Raw genomic sequence first — 24,176 nt, forward strand, 5'->3', positions numbered from 1 at the left:
CAGCTGATGAGCAAAGGGGGTGATGCACTGCAGTTGCCTTTAAATAGGAAACGAGTGTTAGCGTTTCTTGTATCATAATACATGTTCTCATATATTATATAGTATTTCTTTCAAATGGTTTTTTTGAAGTTATCAATTAGTTGTACTTTGAGCATACAGTAACATTTTAATAACACGAAACAAATATTTATTTTTCTCTGGATCCAAATGCATTGTCAGGCCACACAATTTATACAGTGGTCTTGTGAGAAATTTCAGACTCACTGCCATGCTCATAACCCCAGTCCGATGCGTTTTTTTCCTGAGCGGTCTTTTTTCCTTTTCTTTTCTTTTTTTCTTTTTTTTTTCTTTCTTTTTTTTTTTTTTTTACCATGTGTGGCCTCTGTGGACTACAGCTAATTGGAATGGATGAGAAATTGTTCAAAGCAAGCAGCCTGCAAGGCAGCTATCAGGTAAACTCTGACCAATGTGTCTACCCACTCTAGAGGTGCTAGCCAGACCAGCTGGAACCTCCTTATGCCCATTTATGAAAGACAGACACATATCAGTTAGTTAGCAACAGTGAACAGAATAAACAGAGATGGAAAAGTGGCCCAGTGCTTGTTCAATAGCTAACAGAGTTGCCATCGAATCATTAGACCTGTTCCTAAAGCCTATTAAAAAAAAAAAATTAATGTTTACTTTTGAGTGAGTGAGAGATAGTGAAACTGAGCATGGGTCGGGGAGAGGAAGAGAGAGAGGGAGACAGAATCTGAAGCAGGCTCCAGGCTCTGAGCTGTCAGCACAGAGCCCAATGTGGGCCCCGAACCCACAAACCGCGAGATCATGACCTGAGCCAAAGTTGGATATTTAATCAACTGAACTACCCAGGCACCCAAAGCCTATTTTGCTTTAAACTAAAAAAAGATGTTATAGTTGTCTGTGATGCCTCACTGAGACATTTAAGACATTTTTCCCTGTCTTCCTTTGCTATCTTTCCAACAAAACCTCCATTTGTTGAGGCAAACTGAACTTGAAAGACATCAAATACATAGGTTACTGTATGAACGCACTGGATATATATTCATTGATTAAAATGGCTTTTTTATAACTGTGTGGTGATGGACGCTCAGTAGACTTATTTTGATAACCATTTCACAATGTATACAAATACTGAATCATTATGTTGTATAGCCCAAACTAATATGTCAATTTAATCTCAATTTAAAAATTTTTAATTGCTTCCATTAATGATGAAAATTGAGTAGAAGCAAAGGTACAGTACAAAGTGCTAAGTTCTTGAAAGTGTGATAATTGCACAAATTGGTTGACTATCTTTCCCTTTTGGATTCAGACATAACTTTGTAAAGACTAAATTAAAAGGCAGAGAGATTATAGTTGTCGCTAGATAAGATCAGTCTTCACTGTGATTAGGTCTATAAATTAACACACACACTGAGCCCATTACATATTTTATCTGATAAAAAGCAGCATCAGGAGGAGCCCACCAAAACAGAAGTAAAATAAATGAGAAGGAAATTTCCATTTTTCACAATCTTGTTTCTAAAGGAAAAATTATTATTGTATTCTTAGAACGCTCCTCAAACAACTTTGACAATTTTATCCAGTCAGTTATTCCTCTATTTTACATTCAAAGCAGGGAGGAAATGCCAACAGTCATTATTGATTAGCTCCAAATACACACATGATGACAACAGAGGAGGCATCGTCCATTTGTCTCAATCTTCTATGTCCAACAGCTGCTCTAACCCCCTGCCTGTTCTTGGAGAGCGCCAAAATCGCCTTGAACCCTCATTAGAATGTGTTTTTCTTCACCCCAATAAAAATAGTTGAACTCTTCACTTAGGCACACCTTACAAAACAGTGACTTTAGATAAAATCATTCCCCACACTTTCATAATTAGTTTGAGGTCTGGGTGCAGAAAGGGAAAAAAGTTCAGTGTTAAATATTGGAAGACTTCCGCAGTTTTATACGTAACATCAGAAAAGAAGGAACTCCTACACGAGGCCATTCTCATGGTTTTCATTATCACATAGAGTTAATCAAAAACAGATCAACCTCAGGCAAATATCACCCTAGGATGAAAGTATTAAGGAGGAATAAAACATCTTAGTTGCTTGGATACTAATTAACCTTGAGAAAGCCCAACGCAGCACAAAATTTGACATATTTATCTCTGAAATATTTTCCCCTAAATATCAATGAAAGTGGAGCTGATAATATATTCATTCATGGATTACCAATCCTATGCTGTGATAGAACTAAACCAAACTGGCAAGTGCCTGTCCTCGCTATGTCCTTCAGGCACATGAGGTGTTTTAAATAGATATCTACACAATTTAATGCATGGCACAATTATTTTATCATGAGTCAACATGCTGAAATGCTACCGTGCTATTGTTTAAAAACGTCAAGAGCTAAAGCGCTGAATACGGTATGCAATCCAGATGGCAAATTCTCAAGGCACGGGACTAAAAAAGAAAACTTTTTTAAGAGTTGTTTGGGTTTCTCAGTCATGCAGCTTCCTAGCTTGCTTTTACCTTTCAGCACCAGCAAGGATTTAAACACAAAGAAAGCAATTAGTACAGCTGAGAAATAGGATTTGTTACAGGACTGCCGCTCTTTTGAAAACATCTTTATTCCTGCTAAAATGGCCTATGCTATTTAAGTTCTTGTGTTGCACCGATTAATACTGACTAGAGCACATTAAAGTATCTTTATTTACCTAACTTCTTGTACCTAACTTTATTTACCTAACTGCATGCAAGCTAATACACATCTATTATTTACATTACATATATATATACACATACATATACATATATATACATATATATATATGTATATATATGTATATCCTTCCGCTATCCTAAACTTTGCAGGATAAGGAATAACCAGCAAACTAGTTTGCAAAATATGTTTGTGTGTTACATGTAACTGATAAAACAACTGGTTAGAAAATAGACAAATATCAAGAGAGCAAATGCAATTAATTTCCCTAATTAAAACATTAGACATCTAACTATTCCAAATCACAACTTAATCAAAGAAACCCAGACCTTACACTTAAAGATGAATACTTCAATTGCAGAATTTTAAGTAACTTCATTGTATACGGAAAATGTGGCTTGAAAATATAAACACAAGACAATGTGTTTTGGTCTTTTTGGTCAACCTACTTAGGAGGATAAAAGTCTTGCATGTATTTGAGATTAGATATTAATTTGTGGCTCTTTCTCACAATATTCCATTAAGTGTTCTTGATTGTCCTTGCACAATAAACAACACTGTCTAACTTCTAGTGTTTTGTTGTTGTTGTTTTTTAACTTTTATTTATGTTGGTTCAAAATGCCTTGAGAAGTGGCCAAACTCTTCAGTAGCCAAGAGATATTTAACACACCTATCCACTTCAGGGTCTCAGTGATCGCGTATTCCACCTATTCTAAACTCCTAAAATGAAGCAGCAGTTTCCAGCAGCTTCCAGTACCATCAATTGACTCTTCTTGAACCAGTGTTCCTATTAATAAAATGTAAATTAGATAATAATTCTTAGTGGTACAAAAACAACATTGGGGTGAGCCTACTAGTGCTACATCAGTGACATGAAAATGCTGTTGTTTTGATTTGGAACTTATCTGGGTTTTTCACTTAGGCTCAGCAGACTTAAGTAAGAGGTCCTTATAGGCAATCATTATGGTTTTACTTGCTTGTTTGTTTTTCTTTTTTGATCACCAAGGCACACAGAAACATTAGTCTCAAGCCTAAAGCCCTAAAAAAAGAAAAACCAAAAAACAACAAAAAAACAAAAAAACATTCTTTAGCTGGTGAAATTCTGATCTCATTTTATTATGTTGTCAATGGGCTACAGAGATTCGCCTTGGCTTGTTAACATGATAGCAGACAGATGAGAAGAAATAAAAGGTACTGGCCTGTGAAAGCCAAATCAAAAAGCCAGATTGAAGGCATTCTCAAGTTACTCAGGTGAGGCCCTCAGTCCCTAGCTAGTGACCCTGCTAATGGTCAGAATGCTGTAGGTTCCGTTTGGACGACCCAAATGTTAAAACATGGTATTCAAATGTCTGCATAAATGGCTGAGAATTTGCCTTTTCTTTGTAAGCTTACTATACAATAAACAAAAGACTGGTATTTGATACTAACTAAACATAGAAAAGGAACAGACAATAACACTGGATGAATGTATTCAAGACACAAATCTGTATACGGCATAGAAGAACTTTAGGGTCCTAAATTTCTTTAGCACAGATTTTTAATTGCCCTTGGCTGTAAACCTATTGTCATTTATCAAAATACAAGTATCTGAAAATACAGTATTGCTTTCACACAGTGAAATGCAGATAAAATAAGAGAAAGTTGCTGCTTTTAGTACTAATTAAAGGATTTGAGAGAAAGGGTACATGACAATACTCTTTGAAGAAATATTTTTGGTAGTGTTAAAACAGTAGTATTGTGTCTAAGAACGCTGAATTCTACAGACTGATTTTTCTTTTTTTTTTTTTTTTCCCTCTTTCTCATAGACTAAGTGCTTCCTGGACATTGAGGCTCTATTGCCAACTGTCAATCAAATAAATGCATGTTAATTTTTAAATTAAATTATAAAGCCAAAAAATGTTTGTTCTATTGATCTTTTCTTCTTATTTGCTTTCACAGGTGACTATTTAATTTCAAAGAAAAGTTTATTCTTGGCAAACCGTAAGAGACTCTTAAAAACTGAGAACAAACTGAGGGTTGATGTGGGATGGGAGGGAGGGGAAAGTGGCTGAGGGCATTGAGGAGGGCACCTGTTGGCATGAGCACTGGGTGTTGTATGGAAACCAATTTGGCAATAAATTTCATATTAAAAAAAAGAAAAGTTTATTTTGAAAATTCACCATAATTAATATTTAATCATTAAATTTCAGAATAAAATTTTATTTCATATGGCTACTTATGACTTTTGGAATAAGAAAGTCATCTGTGAAAAGCAAAGTGTTGACTAGTAGTGCCATCTAGCATCACAGAGAAAAAGTGGTTCAACTACTTTGTAAAACCCTGGGAAATTTATCAGGTCCATTAATACACTATGTTCTTGGCTCCATTTCCCAGGGGAAAATAAGCAGACGTGATCAGTTGGTGGAAACGCACACCAAACCTATACAGAGATGATAAACCAAATAATACAAATAACAGTGTTTTTCAGAAGATACATTTAAGAGTGGTAACAAGGAGGTATAATCTCTGGTTTGGTAGCTGTCATCCACCATTTTATCCTCCCATTTAAGAAAGCATGTTGGAACTCAAACGAATAAAAATGTTGGTGTACTGAAATATTGGCTATGTCCTAATTTATAAAATAAAAAGCAAGTCATTCACAACCTTCAGTATCTTGTTATGGGTAACAATTTGTGACACCTGACAAATGACTGAGACCTGCTAGTATTTTAGGTAATGAATTTAGAAACTCTGGGATACAATACAATGGAAATAGAGATGTCGCTAATTCAATGCAGGACAGAACTGAGGACATTATTATAATCTTCTTTAAGAAGCTTATTACTGGTGATAGGCAATAGTATGACAGTAGAGGAGTCATGACGGTCACGAGTCATGAGTCAGATACATTTCTTTCACAACTCAGATGGGCTTAGATGTGTGATATTATGGAACTTAGGTGGTTATCTTGGAAAATGGAGCAAGTCATGGGACATGGGCCAGACTCCAGAGCTTGCTCCTACGGGAGTGGCCAGCCACTCAAATTAGAATATGGTAAGAGGAGGCTAACTTGAGCTCTTTTCAGGACAGTGCCCAGGAAAGGGACGTCTAGTGAGTGGGACTCCAAGGGCAAGTGGACAACCTGGTCAGGAAATGGTTGCTTTTCAGACTTCAAACATTAGTTTAAGTTCTAGAACTAAAAAGGAACTGTAAATATCTATTGTGAAATTGAAGTGTAAATCCAGCTATATGCATTAAGCAACAGTGTATCTAGAAACAACCCAGGCCCGAGGCAGCTGGCTGACTAGGTCACTAGAGTGAGTAACTCTTGATCTTGGGGTTGGGAGTTTGAGCCCCACGTTGGGCATGGAGCCTACTTCAAATAAATAAATACATACATACATACATGCATACATACATAAACAAGTAAGTAAGTAAGTAAATAAATAAATAAATATATCCCAGGCCCTAACAAAAGTAACATTAGACTCCTATCTTCTAGGAGGCAGGATAGCATAATGGTTGGGAGTATGATTCTGAAGGCTCAGTGCCTCACCACTTAGCTTTCTGATGTTGAGCAAATGAGATCCTTTGTCTGAGACCCAATTTCCTCCTCTGTAAAATGGATAGTTGACATAACGTCCAGGCCTAACCCAGGATGATGGTGAAGACTGAATGAGTGAAGAACACTCAGCACAGTTCCTGTCACATAATAAACAGTCAACAACAATGTGTTATTATTATTATTTCCTTACAGCTCCTCTCTTCTCTGGTTAGATTTATCTCAGGAACTGGGATTAGGCTGGGTCTGTAGGTACAAGGTCTTATCTCCAATGGAGCATGCCAAGGGAACATAAACACATTCCTGGCCTAAGGAAACTGAGTAGCAACACTGCTACAATAAATATAGGGAGTAATGTCACAATGGACAAAGTGATGATCATCTAACACATTTTTCTGTGTAACATTCACATACGTTAACAAATTAAAATGTGATCGATTTATTTATTGCTCCTCCAAACTCTAGATTACAGTTTAACACAAGATATCATTAGCTGTCATGAACAATGTTTGTCACTAGCTTTTTGTTGTTGTTGTTGTTGTTGTTTGTTAATTTATGGGGGGTGGGGAGGAAGGGCAGAGAGAGACAGATAGAGAGCGAGAATCCCAAGCAGGTTCCACACTGTCAGCGCTGAGCCTGATACAGGGCTCGAACCCACAAACCATGAGATGATGACCTGAGCCAAAACCAAAAGTCAGGTGATCAACTGACTGAGCCACCCACATGCCCCTCTTTGCCCCTAGTTTTAATTCTTCCCCTAAAACACAAGTTTTGGTGTCACAAAAGTGAAATGCTGGTACTCCACGCATTCAAACGTGTACTCCAGGCTTAAGCTACTCTCAAAAAAGTACTGCTGTTACTACAATGATTATTCTCAGATTCTGAGTTATACATAATTAGAAAGAAGCTGGGTGAAGTTACAAAAAGAAAGAAGCTTTATCTCAACTTCCAAATGAAAAATCAGCACTGAAGCATCATGGAAGGGAAAAAGTTCTGCCTCAGAGGATCATGCCAGGAGCTTAGCTTACTTCTTGTGCTTCTGTGGTTGCCTTTATTCTTTCCTCCAGATATTCAAGCATCTGACATATCAGTAAAAACACTTCATTAGTTCTGGTTTCTTACACATATCCACAATTCTCATTTTCAGCAACCAAAATAAGGAATTTTGGAGACTGAGTGATTTTTTTGGGGGGGAGGAGTGCCTCCAGATTTAGACAGAATGAAAATGACCAATACATGTCTTAGGGCCTCCATTAAAATGGGAGGAAACGTCGCCACCAGCAAATATTCCAGAATACGAGAATCCCCCATCCCAACTCTGCCTCTCTTCTGTGATGACAGTTATATGAATAGAATACAACAACAATGGAATACAGAATTAGAATGCATTTTGCCTTAATAACTGGCAGTCGCTTGAAATACAAGAATTTCCCCTGTGCTCTTGTAGAACAAGCACGAAGAGAAGCACTTGCCTGCAGAAGCCAGAGCCTTCAAAGCTTAAAAGCTCATGATGTTTCGCTTCCTTGTAGTCTTTTTCTCCCTCCTCCCATACCCCTACTGATAATATATAAAAAGTAGGATAAGACACTTATTTCCGGGTGAGTGTCCCGCTTGGGTAAGATTTTAGAAAGCTTATGCACCTTTCGTTTAACAGCAAGAGAGCTCAAGGATGTAAGCCTGAAAGGGAGAACTAAAGAATCAAATATGACTTCCTCAGTTTCCCACTATCAAGAGTCATTATTGAATAAACATTGATAGCACCTCAAGTTATAAGGCTATTTTGACTGAGTTCTTAATGATCCTGCACCTTTCAGCAGTTCCGGAGGCCCGCAGAAGCATTACAAGAGGTTTCAGAAGGCAGCCATGAAACGGGACTGTGTAGCTTAGATGAGCGTCCAGTTCACACAGTTTATATAACCTTCAGGAACGTTTTAAGCAATGTGTCCAGGATGGAGGCGTAGATGAATTTGGACTTGGTTGCCCAGGACTCTTTCTTCTCCACGCTGTGTAATCAGACCTCCACTTAACTTTTTATGCTAGACTGAGTTACTGGCCTCAATATCTCCTCTCTTCCTTATCCACACACTTTGACACATGACTTTGCAGTTCTGCCACTAAAGCCACCGTATTTTTACACTCTCCAACTTTGAGCTCAGTCATATGACTTGCTTTGGTCAATGGAGTGTAGGCAAAAGTGATGATTCCCTTTTAAATCTTGAACTTATGAGGTCATCATGACAAGAACATACCTAAGCAAGGCCACCAATCCAAAAAGGATGAGGAACACAGAGAGGAGACCTGAACCCACCCAATAGCTTGCAGTCGGACATCACTAACCTCAGACTAGATCAGCAACTCAAACTCAGCGGATGCACAGATATGTGAGTGAAAACAATGGTTGTCATTTCATGTCATGGAATTTTGGGGTGCTTTGGTAAACGGCACTAACTGATACACTTTTCCTCATAGTTCCCAAGTTCTAGTCTTTCAGCCTCTTTTTAAGTGTTTTTTAATTCCTCTCCACTTTTTTCATGCTTAAGATTCAACATCATAATCTTTCAGAGCTGAAACGATTCAGGTCAAATCAATAGTTCACTAAGGTTTTTTGTTAGTTTGCTTAAGAAATATGCTAACATTATAAAAATATTGCACAGATAAATTAGAAAATGTTTAAAATCATGTTCTCATGATCAGTATCGTTATTACCTGAATGTATAAAAGTATATTCTTTTTTTTTTTTTATAAAAGTATATTCTTTTGGAGTCTGAGATGTGTATTTTTTCCTATGGTCCTCTCATCAACAGATGCTACATGCTTATGGGAGATGTTACTAAGTTAAGAAATCTTTTATAGTTTATTAATTAAATCTTAGAATTGTACAATTTGACTACCACTACATAACATCTTGAGGGCTATAAAAAGGTTATTAAATAGCAGATAAGGAATTCATGAAAATAATTATTTTTTAAGGAAAACTAAGGAATGTAAAGCAAGTAAGAAACTAATGCAATTCTGAAGAAAAACTGATTACTAATAATTTAGTTTTATTTGAAATATTTTTAAAATATTTATTTATTTTTGAGAGAGAGACAGAGTGTGAGTTGGGGTGGGGGGGTGGGCAGAGAGCGAGGCGGGTATACACAATCTAAGGCAGGCTCCAGGCTCTGAGCTGTCCACACAGAGCCTGACGTAGGGCTCAAACTCACAGAACCGGGAGATCATGATCTGAGCTGAAGTCAGTGGCTTAACTGACTGAGCCACCTAGGTGCCCCAATTTAGTTTTATTTGAAACAAGCCTAAGTGATACAGCTTCCCTATCCGATAAGTTTTTGAAAACTTCTAATCCTTACAATTTTTTCTTTTTAGAAATTATTTATTTATATATTTTAGAGAAGGAGAGTGAGAGAGAAGACAGAGAGTGGAGGAGGAGCAGAAAGAGGAGGAGACAGAGAACTCCAAGCAGGCTCGTGCTCTCAGCTCAGAGCCCAACACAGGGTTCGATCTCATGAACCATGAGATCATGACCTGAGCCTAAACCAAGAGTTGGAGCTTAACAGACTGTGCCAACCAGGCACCCCTGATCCTTATATTTTTCAAAACTTTATTCTTTCAATAAACTCTTACTGTTCATATACTATTTGTGCTGGATACTTTGTATACCCAATTTTAAGTTTACTGATACTTTGGGTTTATCTTTTTATATTCTTTATTGTATCGCTGAATTCTAGACATATTTCTTATAGGATATTGTATCAATATTTAGAAAGCAGAAATCTCACTGCCTTGGTTCCAGTTCACATGTGCTCTTTTATGAACTACTGTTGCAAATCTCCCAAACATTTTGTGGGCCTACAGTCTCATAATTTTTTAAATAAAGAGTATTATTTCATTCCACTTAACTTTGCAACTATCTGCTTAACACTTCCAAACTACTTTCAAATTACAAATGAAAGCCTTCAAATGGCAGTTGAAGAAGTTTCAAAATGAAACAGCAAAGGTTTGAGGATGATAGGTGAATACCTTCTTAAGTTATAATATCAATTAAGCGATCTATACCCAGCTAGAAGGAAATTTCTAGTGATATTCAGTAAGACAATATTATTGCCAACTCTATTTGAAAAGTTTCTTGAAGGATGATATCATTGCAAATTGCAGATGCGGCGAAACAGGAAGATCTTAGGGGCCAAGTATTGAACACTAGATGTTGACTTAAAGGAAACTGAAGCTTTGGATATAATCTCAGAGTAATGAATAGGTCCAGAAACACACTAACAAATTTACAAATATAGAGGGAGCTGAGAGTGCACAGATGAAAAAAATTCAGTTGTTTTATTTCGTTAACAGTTTTAATATGTGTCAAATACCTGTTATGTATCAGCATGCCTCTGGCTAGATTTTGAGGTAAAAGGTAGAATCAGTTATGACCCAAGGGCGTCTGGGTGGTTCAGTCAGTTGAGCTTCCAACTTCAGCTCAGGTCATGATCTCGCACTCTGTGAGTTCAAGCCCCACGTCGGGCTCTGTGCTGACAGCTCAGAGCCTGGAGCCTGCTTCAGAGTCTGTGTCTCCCTCTCTCTCTGCCCCTCCCCCGTTCATGCTCTGTGTCTCTCTGTCTCAAAAATAAATAAACATTACAAAAATAAATTTAAAAAAAAAGAGTAAGTTATGACCCAGTGCTCAAGGAGCTTGCAGGGTTTTTAAAATTTTTTTTTTAATGTTTGTTTATTTTTGAGAGAAAGAGAGAGACAGAGAGCAAGTAGGGGAGGGGCAGAGAAAGAGAGGGAGACACAGAATCCGAAGCAGGCTCCAGGCTCTGAGCTGTCAGCACAGAGCCCAACATGGGGCTGGAACCCAGGAACCATGAGATCATGACCTGAGCTGAAGTTGGACGCTTAACCGACCTAGCCATGCAGGTGCCCCGGAGCTTGCAGTTTTGAGAGTAAATAATTAGGCAGAAATGTAATATAATATTTTAATAATCAAATATATTTACAGCTCACATTAAGAGAAATATAATTTCAAAAATTGAGTGGGTTATTTTGTGTCCTTCATTTAGAGCATAATACAGAAAAACTAAAGTCAGTTCAGAGAAGTACAATCAAGATTATGAAGAAAAGTAATGTCTAGTTTATAAAACTGAAAGTGGATGCAAAAATAATAATAATGATAACATAATGAAATAAAATAATTAACTTTGAACATTACCTATGCACTAGGCATGCCATTGTACCAAAATTACATAATTCCATTTAAAAAAATTTTTTTAACGTTTATTTATTTTTGAGACAGAAAGAGACAGAGCATGAATGGGGGAGGGGCAGAGAAAGAGGGAGACACAGAATCGGAAGCAGGCTCCAGGCTCTGAGCCATCAGCCCAGAGCCCGACGCGGGGCTTGAACTCACGGACTGTGAGATCGTGACCTGAGCTGAGGTCAGAAGCTTAACCGACTGAGCCACCCAGGTGCCCCTACATAATTCTATTTTAAAGGTTTGTCCTATTTTATTTCTATTTTACAGATGAAGAAATGAGGTTTAAAACATCCAGTAATTTGCCCAAGGTCACAAAGTTATGGGTTGAAGCTTGAAACCCAGGTCTAACTCTAGGGTTTGAGTTACTATCCGTGACACTGCTTGATGTTGTCATGATAGGTGGTCCCCAAATATCTGAGAGACCAATAGGTTTAAAAAAGATTATAACTGCCCTAAAACAGAGCATCATCTATACCATGAAAATGACGTAGAATAATGTGATACCAGAAATATCAGTTTATGATTTCTATCTTCTACTTATTAGCTACATGACTTTGAACAGTCTCTGAATCTCAGTCTCCTTATCCATAAAGCAGATACAATAATAACTAAATTATCCCATAAGGATAACATTTGGATCAAATTATACCAAAATAAAATCTATGAAAGTATTTTGAAATGTATAAGGTATTCTTAAAATGTTTATTATTTTTATTATTATTGTGCCCATTCGGGCCAAGCAAGGATGGACTGATAGAAAGCATCAGTAATAATTTTTAGACATGCTTTTTAAAAGTTAGGTCTCCAATGCAAATGTGACTTCCTAAACTTGTTATCAATGGATGCACTTAAATAGAGCTTGGATGAACATTTGATTGGACAGTCAGGGAAGAGTAGGCATCAAATGGGTGTCCACAAGTTTTGAAACATTTTATTTTTACACAATCATACTTTTTTGAAAATACAATTTCAATGTATTTATATAGCATAGGTTTTCTATTCTATAAATAGATTTCATTTTAGTAATTTTTACCTTTTGGGGAAGCAATGAAGTCATATGCAAATCATTGCAGGGAGAAGATCTCTAAGGAAGATTTGTGGTTCTCTTTTCCCACTACTGGATGCCCTTACAGACAGAGCCTTAACATCATAAATACAAGATAAATCATGCACATTTTACTTACAACTGTCACTGCATTTTTTTTTCAGAAGACTGACTTTGAGTTTCACAATAGTTAAAGATGGCATCAAATTATATTCTCTAATAAATTCTATTTTCATGAAATATTTGCTAGCTAACAGTGCTGAACAGTTTAGCATCTCGTTCAACTTTAAGCTGCATACTTTGTCCCAAATAGTGAGAAATAGTCCATTTAGGGTATAGTAACATAAAAACTTCCGTTTCATCTTTCTCATTTCCCATATTTTTGGCCAACTGTAGAGAAACATTAGTCCATTAATGATAGATGCAGATGGCGTCCATCTGGTATCCATCTTTAACTCTAGAAATGGAGGCATCAGGATACTCTGAAACATTAGACTTTCAAAATCAGATGTGATCCACCAGCTCAAGGAAAAAGTTATTTGATCCATACTGATTTTTTTTTCCCCACATTCTCATCTAATATTACAAACAAGATTGAGGATAATTTTCTTTCTGAAAATAAGAGTTGTGTCTTTAAGTCCACAACGTTGTCCTACTCTAAGGCAGCTAACATATCAAAATCATTGGTATCAACCTATTTTCCACTTACGGCTTATCTCAAAAATCTCTTGGTAATCGCCAACATTTGAGACACCTTCCAAAATTTTTAGTGTACTCGTTCTCTGCATAAGGAAAATTCAAATTACTCAGACATGAATGCAAATAATAAGACAGAACAACCACCACTTTACAAGATGTTATCCTGCATGGGGTCCAAAAGGAGAAAAATGATCATGTTTCTCATCAGGGTCACCAGTAATCATAACTATCCTTTACATTCTATTTGGTTTATTTTTGAAGACAGAATACACCATGATAATGCCCTTTAGGGATACTGTGAGGATATAAGAATGTTCCAAAACATTTTAGGTGTTCCCAGAGGAAGTGTTAACATAAATACAAAGATACGCCATGCACTTAATAAGAAAAACAGAAAGAAAAAAAGAAAATAAAAAACAGGAATAATTACTTGAAATAAACACTTTTGTAAAGACAATGTATAAGAAACAGAATATCAATAGCAACAATAACAAGTAAACTTGATGATGTTTTGAATAAATATTTAAGGGGAAAAAATAAATGCTCTATTCTCTTGCCAGCGTAAATTTTTTAACTTGAAAGATTTTTATATATACTTTCTCATGCATATATGCTACCTTCTCTTAACAATTTTGCTAATTTAGAGATTCTACTGATGTATGTGCGTGTGCATGCATGTGTACTTTAGTTCTTCAAGTTCAAACAAGCTAAAAGTTATTCTTCTTATTAATATTCCCATGTCTCAAAAATATATAAAGGCATAATGTTTTTAGTCCTATACCATGTTTTTGTCACTGCACATAGCGATTACATAATTTATTTCTTAATATTCTCACCGCCCCCAGAAAACTTACAAGGTGGTGATAGGATAGTAAAGCATTTAAAAAAAAAAAAAATCTAAAGGCTTATTATTGAAGGCTTTTAAAATTAACTACACCAAAGTCCTTTGCCCACAGCAGATTTCACTTCCCTTACAATTTTCTACTGGAAGTGGCTTCTACTTTTCTTCATGTGTTATTTCTACGAGTTATTTTCTGTTTATAATAAAATGTAATCTACCAGATGATACAAGTATAGATGCATTAATACAAATGTAATATCATACATTTTCAAGTGTTCTATAATGGAAGAGACCTTAGAAATCACCTAGACTTTCCCCGCTAAAAACCAAGCTAAGTATCTAAAATTTCTATTGTGGATACTAGAAGTATCAGAGGCAAGAAGAGAAAAAAACAAATAAGCGAAGGCCAAACCCTTTGCTAATGCATAAAGATAAAGCAGAAACCCTGGATGTTGTTCTCACCCGGGTCTTGATCATTTTGGGGAGACATTCATTAGGTTCAACACAAGCCATTATACAGATGAAAAAACTAAAATCCAAAAAGATTATTTGCCTGGGTCAAAGCCATACTGTGCAGTACATTCTTTCACTCATGACTTTGTGTAACTGTGGAAATAATGGAATATTACAATATTTTAATGGAAGACTTAAAAAATATGCACATAAACATTTCTCCATTAGCTTATAGTTTCTAACATCTCTACTGTGCTTAGGATAATAACTGCCATACAACAAGTAGTTAGCAAATACTTACTGAAAAACAAGGAAAAATTAAAAAAAAAAATAAGAAGAGAAGCACTGGGCCCTTAGTGAGCACTACCAAAAACTACTGAGAATCTCCTGCGTATTTGTAAATATTGATGAACCCAAATTACCAGGAAAAGATCCACTTCGGTATCCTACTTTTCAATAGAGGAGAATATATAGTATATAGTATAGTATATTTTAATTTGAAAATGCTTAAAATCTAAAGCTTATTCACTTAAATGTGTAAGAAAATTATCTTGAAAGCCTATTTTATTGTGGATCTTCTGTAATGAAGCCAGAACAATAAAACACTATAATAAACATGTCAAATAATATGACAAGTAATAATTTAAGTGACTATAATAATAACTCTTTCAAGTTTTAGATACAAATACTGGAAATTTTTATTGACAACTGACATTCCACATACCACACTGGGGTTGGAAAACATTGTTTTGCTATTTTATTTTTGTTTTGGTTTTTGCTCTTCGGTTTGTCTGGTTTCCAGTATAATAAGCACTATTTTTACTCAGTGAAGCAATTTCTACCTAGGCATAAATATGTAGGATATGCAATGATTTATTACTTTAAAAAAGCAATATGTCATTTGTGAGACCCTTAACTCCAAAAATTCTGAAACTGAAGAAAGATACGCTAAAGGGATGGAAATGTGATTCCATTCTGAACTATAGTTTAATGGGGAATAAAAAGGCTTAAAGAAGAAGAGAAAGCAGACAAGGACAAGAAAAAAAGGAAGAAAACAATAAAGGAACAAATAACTGACCTCAGATTTTCATAAATTATTATTATAAATAAAAGAGACACTTGAATAAGCATCATTTATGAAAAAAATAATTAAAAGCAGGGAAGTAAAAAGGGGCTTTAAAAAAAAACTATAATCATAAGCACAAAGAAAGCTGAGAGAAGAAATCTTTGTGCAGCTAATTCCAGACGTATTTGAAGGCAAAGGTCCTGGAGGAAGCTTGTCTAGTTTTAAGCCCTGAATCTAACTTTTTCTGGCTGTATGATGTTGGCAAGTGACAAGACCTCTCTATACTTAACTTGATTCACCCCTAAAATAGGATAATAACAATACTCAACAGTTAAGATAGATGTGAGAGTCAAGTAAAATGATTAAAACATTTTAGAGTAGGTGAAAAAACTAAAAATAATGTCTGATAAATAACAAGCAGTAAATGTTATTATTATTATGTAATCCTCAACTTCAAAGGAAGCACTACCACAAATACCATCATTTTGAGATAAAAAGGAAGAAAGCTGTCACACAACTGACAAAGGGAGTGATTCTAGATCCTGTGCTCCTAACCCTTATCCAAATCAGCCTTCCAGAAATTGGAGATAACAAAGAAATCGACCCGGAGCTTGATATAGGCAAAATCAATGGGGCATACCCTATTTCTGATATGCATTTGACAGATGTCACTGTGGATATGACAAGGCAGTACCTCCATATTTTGTACAATTTCTTCATCCTGGTTACTTATAGGATGACAACCACATAACCGGAGCTCTACAGATTTGTTACAAGTGAAGCTGCCGTCTCCGAGTGTGGTGAGCCTCAACTCTTGACAAAAGCCTTTATATGAAAACTGGACCACCATTCTCCAGGAATGGCTTAGGAAAGGAGATAAGGCCAGATGTCCTGAAAGGTTGCTGGTGACTCTAAAACGCTCTGAAAATCCATTCAACATTGGTTACATATAACCTCTGACTACAAAATAAAATAATATGTAAACAACACTGCAAAAGATACCCCAGTTTTTAAAAGAACCAAGTCTGTATAAAACCATAAACACATTAATTGTAAACAAATATACAACTGCTTTCAAATTCATCTTTTCTATTCCCTAAAGCATTTCTAATCTCTGGTTGGTAAGAGCTGATAGGTCCTAGACTGGAAACATAAAAGAAAATAAACAAAAACTAATTGGAGAGCTTTAGGAATACTTTTCAGACTTTTTACTAATCCAGGTGTCCTCTCCATAAATTGAAGTTAGGAAGATTTTACCCAAGAATGAAATAGTTTTGATGATGCATCTATGCAACAGACGTTTGTCTTTCTTCAGAAAATCACTTAGTGATGTTTGGACTATTTCCACCTGCTACCCCTGCCGCCTGTGAGAGCCAACGACTTTTCAGAGCTGAAAAATGCCAATATTTAAGTTTATCAGCCTGAAGCGTTGCTAAATCCATGCTGAGGGAGTTTTACCATCTGTTGGCTCCCTCCCTTCCCCGGTCTCAGTGTGCTTAGGGAAAGAAAACACGTGTATGGGTGTGAGCAGGTTTTCAAAGGCAAAAGAGAATGAACTTTCAAATTAAATGCCCTTCAGAAACAAATTCACCCACTAGAGTTTTGCCCTTGGCCTGGGGCGACTGGAAACCAAAACAGGATGTTTTTCTAAAAGGAGTAACTGGCTTACCTTACTTTCTCATTATAAAGAGCAACCACCCACCTGGGTGTTACTGTTTTGCTCCAGAGGAAGAGCAATTAAAATTCAATTTGGGTCACTTAAATCGCCAAGTCGAAAAGTCCTTCAAAATAAAACCTCAACATTTCTCAGGTATCCCTGACAACTGTTTCCTACAACTTCTAATGTTTTTCCAGGCCCTTCACAAGTGCCTTCACCCCAAAATTGGTCATATTCTTTTGTCATCTTAGGAATGACTTAGGGCTAGTGTTTCCTTTAAGGTTAATTCCAAGCACTGTTTCCATGGAAGTCTCTAACAGTAAGTATCTGCTAAACCTGTAGAGCCTTCTCCAAGGTGGGTATTGTTACCTTCACTTTACAGAAGAAACATACAAGAGGTAGCAACGGTAGATGGCTTGCCCCAAAATAAAGAAAATCGGGCAACTACACACCAAAGCTGGTATAAGATCGGAAAAATCCTGAGAAACTCTTAGAAGAAAAAGCCCTTACGATTTATAACCTGGTTTTAAGGCAGGATTCAGAATATACTCTGAGGTAGACAGATTTTCCTTCCCATCCCTTCTAATTTTATTTGCAATAATTTTTTTATTATTATTATAAAAATATTCCAGCTTTTGTAAAGGTTTAGGGGAGGGCCTTCAGGAGATGGCATGAAGAGGCTGGTAAATTGGGTGTGCAGAAAACTCCTAGAGCTTTAGTTAAGAAGAGTAGAAGTCTGAATCCTTCTTGTCTAGGATGCTGCCATCACGACTACCATCCCCCGCCCCTCCTCCCACCCTGAGCACCTCCCCCACTCCCTGACCCAGCCCAGTTCAGTCTGCAAAACAGGTAGTCCTACCAGAGTGAGTCTGTCCATGAAAACGGGGCAGAAAGATGCCTGAGGAGACAGACACAGGATTGGTGTTGGGGGACAGAAGTGTGAATTCCACAGAAAATAAACAGGGAAAACCTGGAACTTTCAGCCTAAAGTTGCAATCTAGTTAGGGATCAATAGTGGACCAGCCAGAAATTTAATCACAGATTTTGTAGGTGAGAGAGCCATAGAAGTACAAGGTAAGCCTTGGCCGACCAGAAAACTCTGCACATATGCAGGGAAACTCTGAGTAGCACTGCAGAAAGTAAAAGCCAAAGCAGATATCAGAACTGGCTGAACACTGAATGCACTCCTCAACCACACGCAGATGGATTAGCAGCGGGCAAAAGCCCCATGGAGTTGAAGTGTTTGAGCACAACCTTGACCCAAAACACTGGGCTACGAAGATGCAAGCCATGCTAAAATGAGGAAGCCATGCTAAAAATAAGAATAAAAAGCTGAGCGGACTCATCAACAGCCATATGCCATAGGGGATGTAGATTCTGGTAATAACGCCAAGCAAATTATAAGACAACAACAAAAACCCAGAAACATAGATCTGGATTGATAGCTGCTGTAACATATGATTTAAAATGTCTGCCTTTCCATAAAAAAATATTTAAAGATATAAAGTGCCAGGGAAGTGTGACTCAGAAACAGAAGCAGTCAATAGACACTGACTCTTAGTGGGCCAGATGTTGGATTTAGCAAAGATTTCAATGCAGTTATAAATATGTTCAAATAATTATAAGAAATTATGTTCAAAGAGTGAAAGAAAAATGTAATGACAATGATTCAACAGATAGGCTATCTCAATAGATAAAAGTTATAAAAATGGATGGCTGCATCCATTATTATTAAAACTTAAAATACCATTGATAGTGTATATACTTTGTTTTCTTGTTTACCTTTTATAAACATAGTATTTACAAATGATCCCCTGAAACCTATTTTCAAATTATTGGTTTGTTTCAACCACAAATTTATTGGCCATGAAGACTTTCTGGAGCATACAATCCTTGTGGTTGAGGCCGGAAGGCAACATTCCAAAATTTCACTTGAAAAGGTAAGGTATTTTCCAAGGAAGCAATTAATATAACCAAAACTCCTAACTTGTAATGCCACTATCGGTGTACTAAGAGTAAATGTTGTTAACGGTAGAAATCCATTCCGAAATACAACCCAGGACACTAAAGATACATCAAATACAGACCCTAAAATGGAAGTAGAAACCCACTTTATAAATGACACCAGGGTCCAAAAAGTGTAAATAACTTGTTGAAGTTTACATGAGGAATAGAAAAAAATCAAAAGTAGAAATTAAGTTTCCTGATTTCTAATAGATCCAGTGCCTCTAACATTATTCTTGAAATTCAGGGTTTAGAATCTTTGTGATATGATAAACACATTTACATTGTAAGTTTAGGTTACCATTATGATTAATATTATGATTAGTGTACAGACCTCAAGGTTTATTTTTTAAATTAACTTTTATTGATTTGACTATTCCATAACATTTATGTGTGTTATCATATTTGATAGTTTCATTGGGTATTTATCTCATTTATGAACAAGAAAACTAAGGCTCAGAGATGTTATATAATGTATACAATGGTAGAAGTAATAGAAGACTTAATATTAATCACAACTAATTATTTTGTGCATTGACTATGTATTGGGTATTCTTCTAAGCACTTGATACATTTAACACATTTGATTCTACAACAAGCCTGTGAGGTAGTTATTCTCAATTTCCACATTTTACAGATGAGAAAATGAATGCAGAGTAAGGCTGAAAAACTTTCCCAAGGTTACACAGCTAGCGAGCAATGGCAGCAGGATTTGAACCCACACAGTATTTGACCCCAGCTGATATGGAGTCGGATTACATAGACATGTTCTTATCTACTATTCTCACATTATTGAATCAGACTTTTAAATCACTACATTGAAAGGCCTACCACACACACCCCGTTATTCTTCCAATAAGTTATTGGCTGTCCCATGGACCATAAAAATCAGTCAATGGATTAAGTAGTTTGGGGTAAAATTAATATACTTTAATATTTGATGCAATGATAAAAGATCTCCCTGCTCTGAGTTCTTCTAGTATCGGTGACTATTGTAAGTTTTTGAAACATAATCATTTTTGACTTGTTTACACAGACGAGTCTGGGATTCTTGCCCACCTACAATATGTAATGGCTCCACATCCCACCTACGTTTGTTAGCTGAGTTATTGAAGCACCAACTTGCAGTCGTTATATTAAGATAGACAAAAAATATTTTCAGGGACAATTTGATTATTTACAAATATATATTAAGCACAAAAAAAATGAGATCATATTGTAAGGAAAAAAATCTCTTTTCTATGGATGTACTAGTAACATAGAAGTGCATTCGAATATAATTTTTAAAGTTAGAATATGAAAAGAAGCATGAATCATGGCACTATGTAAATTTTTATTAATATATTTCACATTATATTTCCCTAACATCTCCTTACCTCAAAAATTAGTTTGCAGAATAAAAACACATACTAATACCTAAAAGAAGAATGACTTATTGGCAACAAATTTGATTTTGAACCAATAGAATGGTTTTCAAATGTGCTTTCAAATGTAGTTACTAATTTTGTGGATCCCAATTTTTTATAACAGGTATCAAATGATCTTTTAAAGTATGCTTTTCTTTTTTACTATAACTTTTTCTTTCTACTCTGTATTTGTCCTAAGAATCCATATATCTCCTTTTTCTCAATTATGCATATATATATTACCCCCCCTTATTTGTATTTTTCCTCCTTGCAATTCTCCCTTCTTACCCAAGACTGTGTCCCTCTTTCTAAGATTTTTATCCTCCCTAAGTTGTTTAAACTTCTCAGAGAGCAACTGTCATTGTCTAATGTATTATTATTTAAAAAGCGTTTGCACATGGGCACTTGGGTGGCTCAGCTGGTTAAGTGTCTGAGTTCAGCTTCAGCTCAGGTCATGATCTCATGGTACATAGGTTAGAGCTCTGCATCAGGCTCCACATTGGGACTCTTGGTGATCCCTGCTTGGGATTCTGTCTTCCCTCTCTCTGCCCCTCCCCATCCCCCACTAATGCCTTTTCTCTCTCTCAAATATAAATACACTTTAAAAAAATAATAAAAAGTGTTTGCACACATAGATTCTCATTCATTTTCATAAGAACACTATAAGATATGTATTATCATTCCCATTTAATAATGAGGAAAATGACAGTCCTTAAAGTTAATTGAATTGTCCAATATCTTTAAGCTGCAGGTAACAGAGGCAGATTTTTAACCCAAATATCGTAACTCCAAGCCATACTCTATACTATAACCATGATGGCAGGGAAGAGAAGTTGCTTATTTACTTTATTAAATATTAACCTACTAGGTGCTCTGGCCTTTAAACACAAGGAGAGATCCAATTATTCAATTTAATATTTTTTGATATCATACTACACAGAGCTGTATAATGCACAGAGCTTGGGGCTAAAAGAGAAATTACAAAATTTAAATCCATATTCCCTCTCAAAGAGATCACAGGCTAAATGGTAGTCACATATGCACGCACGAAAAGAAAAGAAATACCTGATATTAAAGTGGAGAAGGATGCCTTTACATGACTAATGCCACCTTAGTCTCATAGAAAAAGAGATCGCTTTGAGCTAGAACATAGAGGAAAATCCAACCCAGGTGGAGAGATCTGGGCAGACCTTAAATGATGGTGGTTTGCAGAAAAGTGGAAAGCACAGAGAAGCCGTTTTAAGAAATGGAATGGATATGGGATCTTGGGGTGACTCAGTCAGTTAAGTGACGGGCTGTTATTTCAGATCAGGTCATAATCTCACAGTTCATGAGACCAAGCTAGGGATTCTTAATCTCTCACCCTCTCTCTGCCCCTCCCCAGGTCCTGCCCCTCCCCAGGTGTGCTTGTGCACCCATACCCTCTCTCTCTCGCTTTCTTTCTCTCTCTCTCTCTAATAAATAAGCTTTAAAAAAAAAAGAAATGGAATGGACAAAGATATAAAAGGAAGTACAAAGTCATGTCAAGGGAGTTGTAAAGACTCATAAAAACATAAATAATGGTGGGGCGCCTGAATGGCTCAGTTGGCCAAGTGTCTGATTCTTGGTTTTGGCTCAGGTCATGACCTCACAGTTCCTGAGTTGGAGCTCTGCACTGGGCCCTGTGCTGAAGACAAGGAGCCCGCTTGGGATTGTGTCCCTCTTTTTTTGGCCCTCCTCTACTTTGCTCTCTCTCTCACAAATAAATCATAAACACCAAAAAAACATAAATAATGGTTACTACTGGGATGAGGCGATAAAGATATTACTGAGTTCAGACGCCTGGGTAGCCCAGTCAGTTAAGTGTCTGACTTCAGCTCAGGTCATGATCTCATGGTTTGTGCGTTGGAGCCCAGCATCAGGCTCTGTGCTGACAGCTCAGAGCCTGGAGCCTGCTTCGGATTCTGTGTCTCTCTGTCTCTCTGCCCCTTCCCCACTCTCACTTTGTCTCTCTCTCTCTCAAAAATAAACATTAAAAACATTAAATATATATACACATATATATTTAATTGCAGTACTCTTAATAACTAGACCTCAGTATTATAATACATGTATATACATATTCTGGTATATGTATATACTATACTATAATATAAAAACTGGTCATATATATATATAACATTACTGAGTTCTAGTTATTAGGAGTACTGCAGAGACGTATGGAAGGCTGCAGATGTAAAGTGCACGAACTACCACAAGTACAAGTCCTACTACAAAGTAGTACAAATACAAACTAGCCAATATACAGCAAAATGATTTTTTTTAAGTTTATGTTTTATCTTTAATTTCTAAAAATTCATTTTGATGGGGCGCCTGGGTGGCTCAGTTGGTTAAGCACCCGACTTCGACTCAGGTCATGATCTCACGGCTCGTGAGTTCAAGCCTTGCGTCAGGCTCTGTGCTGACAGCTCAGAGCCTGGAGCCTGTTTCGGATTCTGTGTCTCCCTCTCTCTCTGTTCCTCCCCCTCTTGTGCTCTGTCTCTCTCTCAAAAATAAATAAAGATTAAAAAAAAATTCATTTTGAGAGAGAGAGAGAGAGGGAGGGAGACAGAATCCTAAGCAGGGTCCCTGCTGTCAGCACAGAGGCCAATGCGGTGCTCGAACTCACAAACTGTGACATTGTGGTAGAGTCCCCTCCCTAAAGGAACAGACCTCAAGAGAAGGGAAGGCAACCTGCCCGAATGCGTACATGACATCCCTCACAACCCTGTAACATGAGATCACCCAATCAGACTGTATGCCTATTTGTTACCCATATATAGGAGACAAAGAAGTAGAAAATGCATAAAAGACTATGCCACATGGCCTGGCGTTCAGGGCTCAGTTTTACGGGTATGAACCCAACTTGAGTGTGTGCCGGCACAAATAAAGTTGCTTCCTGGAAAGAAAAGCCTCGGTGTCACGACTCTCTGTGCAAGAAACCGGCTACAAGATCACGACCTGAGCCGAAGTCAAGAGTCAGGGCCACTCAGGAGCCCAGGCAACAAGGCTGTTTTTGATAAAACTGAAGTTGTATACAATAAGGGATAATTTCCAGGTATCAGAAATAAAGAGAAATCTCAAATCTGTAGCAATTTGGTAACTGCACCATATTTGAGGCTTGGGAGTTGGGATGGTCTGTAAAATCTTAAAGAGATATAGGACACAATAATTGTGCAGGGCAGGGACTTAGAACATCTCCTTTGAATAATACTGAGAAGCAGAGAGCAGATGTACCTTAACAGAGACCAGAAGTAACTCACCACCAACATAGGAATTGAGCCCACAGTGGAGAAATCCCCTCTTCACAGCTGTGTGCTATGAATGGAGATAGAGTCACCCAGGAGAAATCATGGTTCCAAATCTCGTGACTGGGGTTTTATTAAATGGTAATAAATGGCATTTCCCTAGCCATAGCTAGCCCCTCAAGGTCCTGGAAACCTTGCTTCCAAAAGCCTTACCTTAGA

The sequence above is a fragment of the Acinonyx jubatus genome, chromosome A1 (genome assembly GCF_027475565.1).
Source record: "Acinonyx jubatus isolate Ajub_Pintada_27869175 chromosome A1, VMU_Ajub_asm_v1.0, whole genome shotgun sequence".
NCBI lineage: Eukaryota > Metazoa > Chordata > Mammalia > Carnivora > Felidae > Acinonyx > Acinonyx jubatus.